Genomic DNA, 3,103 nt, shown 5'->3' with positions numbered 1-3,103 from the left:
AGCACACCAGCCTATGCAACCATGAGGTGTCGAAGGGATCAGGTGTTAAGGCATCATCAGAACAAAAAATCTTACCATAGTGAATGATGGGGGGAGTGCGGAGTGGAGATCCAAAGCCCATTAGTAGGCCACTGGAGATCCCCTTGCAGAGGGGTCTCGGGGAGGAGATGAGCCAGTCAGGGTGCGATGTAACAATGATGAGAAATACAACCTTCCTCTAGTTCCTAAAGGTTTCCTCCCCGCTCCCACTACCATGACTCGAATTCTATCTTGCAAGACTGGCTAGACCAGAGGATGTACACTGGTACAGATAGGAACTGAAAATACAGGGAATCCAGGGCGGATGAGCCCTATAGGACCAGTGGTGTGAGTGGCAAAACAGGGAGGGTGAAGGGAGAATGGGTAGGAAAGAGGGAACCGATTACATGGAACTGTGTGTGACCTCCTCCCTGGGGGACAGACAACCAAAAAGTGGCTGAAGGGAGACGTCGGACAGGGCAAGATATGACAAAATACCCATTTATAAACTATCAAGGGTTCATGCGGGAGGGGGGAGCGGGGAGGGAGGGGAAAAATGAGGACCTAATGTTGGGGGTTTAAGTGGAGAGAAAATGTTTTGAGAAACGATGTACAAATGCGCTTTACACAATTGATGTGTGTATGGATTGCGATAACAGTTGTATGAGCCCCTAATAAAATGTTAAAAAAGAAAAAAAAAAAAAGAGTAGGCTTGGCATGTGTGAAGGTGAGCAAGGCCCAGGTGGTCGTACAAAAGATGGTGGATGCAAGTGGTGGGAGATGCGGCCAGAGAGGTGGTGCTTGTGCTGATGCGCTAAAGCTGGCTGGCTGTTGTCCAGAATGGCTGTGTAGGTTTGTTCTGCTCATTGCAAGGTGCAATGTTCATATACATCTCTGAACCTGCAATTCTATACAACGGGACAGAGCCTTAGAGGCCATAAGGCAATCACCTTAGAATTTACGTTGAGATGGGAAGCCATTGCAGGATGATAAGCTATTCTTTCCCACTGATAGCATCAGTCTGGTTGCAAATAGAGGATAAGGGGGCAATAGCAGAAACAGAGAGACCGATGAGGAGTCGTTGCAATCCAGAAGAAGAAGGAGATCTGGGGCAGGGTTGTGTTGAGATATGGCTGGATTTTGTGAATAGTTCGAAGGGAGAACTGACGGCTTGGTCTGAATGTGAGGTGTGAGAGGACAGGAGACACACGATTCCATGGTGTTTTGAACTGAGCAGATGAAAGGATGACGTTTTCATAATCGCCAATTCAGCTCACTGCCACAGAGTCCATTCTGACTCATAGTGACCCTATAGCACAGAGTAGAACTGGCTCTGTGGGTTTTTGAGACTAAAACTCTTTAGGGGGGGTAGAAAGCCTCATCTTTTCCCCACAGAGCAGCAGTGCTTGCAAACATTTTACACTAAGCCCCCAGGGTGGGAGAATCATCTGTAAGGAGGCTTCCCTGCGGGAACAAGAACCCGAGTCTGTGGTGGCTGCTTGGCCATTGCCATGCCAATATGGAAGGAGCAGATCTAGTTCCCAGACTGGACTGGACATCTCGGTGGGTAATGGGTGAAGAAGGTGTGGTGAAGAGAAAGAAGGCAGTAGACTTGGGCTTGAGGCTTGCAGCTAACCACTAGCATAAGCCATTGCCCGCTCATTTTGCAAAGTGTTGTTGCCAGATAATTTGTGCTTTGAGGAAACAATGACCACTCGTGCCTTTAACCAGCACTTGTGGAGCATCCACTGGCTGCATGGCACAGGTCTGTGCCTTATGCAAAGCATCGATCCCTCAGATCTGTGGTTCTCAACCGTCCTAATGCAGCTCCTCATGTTGTGGTGGCCACTAACCATGAAATTATTTTCTTTGTCTACTTCATAATTTTGCTATTATTATGAATCGGGGGAACCCCACGAAGGGGTCATTTGGCCCCAAAGGGGTCGCGACCCACAGGTTGAGAACCACTGCCTTAGCTAGAGACACCTCCATTTCCAGGCATCATTTTTGTTTCATCTCAAGCTTTTTAATAGCTCATCTATCTCATGTTTTCAAGGTTCCTAACAATATCAAATGTGTAAACAGAAGAGGATTTTCCCTGTCTTTTAAAAAAGATAAAACAAGCACTTCTAAGTTGCTTGGTGACCCTTTGTAAGAGAGCTCAGCTCTGTCACTTGCACAACTGAATTCAATTTATCTCAACACACGGGGGCTTTGTGGGCGTGTCCTAGATTCCGTGTCTAACACTCCAGTTTCTTCTATTCTGCAAGCTTTCCAACCACAAGCGTTTGAATAGTCAATTTATTGTTCCTTCATATTCCATTATTTGAATATAAAGCTCAAGGCGAAATTCTTAGGAGTGCATTTTCATCTTCGAACTGTAAGATTTAAACCATGATCAAACTCTGAATTAAGATTTCAGTCATTTGCACAGTTTGGCACGCACCATTTGTGCATGCCCAGAGCCCCTCCGGCTTTCTGCAAATCTTGCTCTGCGGGGATTACGTATTTCAGTGGCCATTTATTTGATTGGGTGCCCGATGTCATAACTGCGGCACAGTTTGGCTCCCCTGCATTTTGAGAAGGGTAAGACATGTTGTTTGTTTTTTTTAAATATGATGACACAGGGCTATAAAAGCCACCGGGGAAGGGCTGAAGATACTCGTCCCGCCTCGCTTCCGTGATAACCGCTGGACCTAAGTGTCAGCAACTTTCAATGTCAACAAAGGAGAGCTGTCAGGGAGACCGCGACAGCGGGGCTCCGGGAGGCCATGGAGGAGGCGCAGAAGGTGAAGGCTCGGCGGCTGAAGGAGGAGGTTCAGCTTCTAGCAGCTCTCCGGTCCCGAAACCTGCGGAGCCAGCCAGGGAGCGCTCCCCTGGGTGGGCGCACGGTTCTTGGTGCCAGACACTCGAGAGACAGAAACCTACATACTCCAAATAGAGTCTTCTCTTGATTTTACGTATCGATTTTATTTGATTGTTTTCGCTTTACTCCAACGTCGCCCTTTCCCTCGCTCAGCGCACCACCCCTTCCCACGCCGGCTCCACCTTTTCTGGCCCCGGCTCACTCAAGTCCCCCGCTGCG

The sequence above is a fragment of the Echinops telfairi genome, unplaced genomic scaffold (assembly GCF_000313985.2).
Source record: "Echinops telfairi isolate 266 unplaced genomic scaffold, ASM31398v2 ScPeMD7_21;HRSCAF=78, whole genome shotgun sequence".
Classification (NCBI taxonomy): domain Eukaryota; kingdom Metazoa; phylum Chordata; class Mammalia; order Afrosoricida; family Tenrecidae; genus Echinops; species Echinops telfairi.
The sequence above is the reverse complement of the archived record's forward strand: the minus strand, read 5'-3'. Positions refer to the sequence as shown.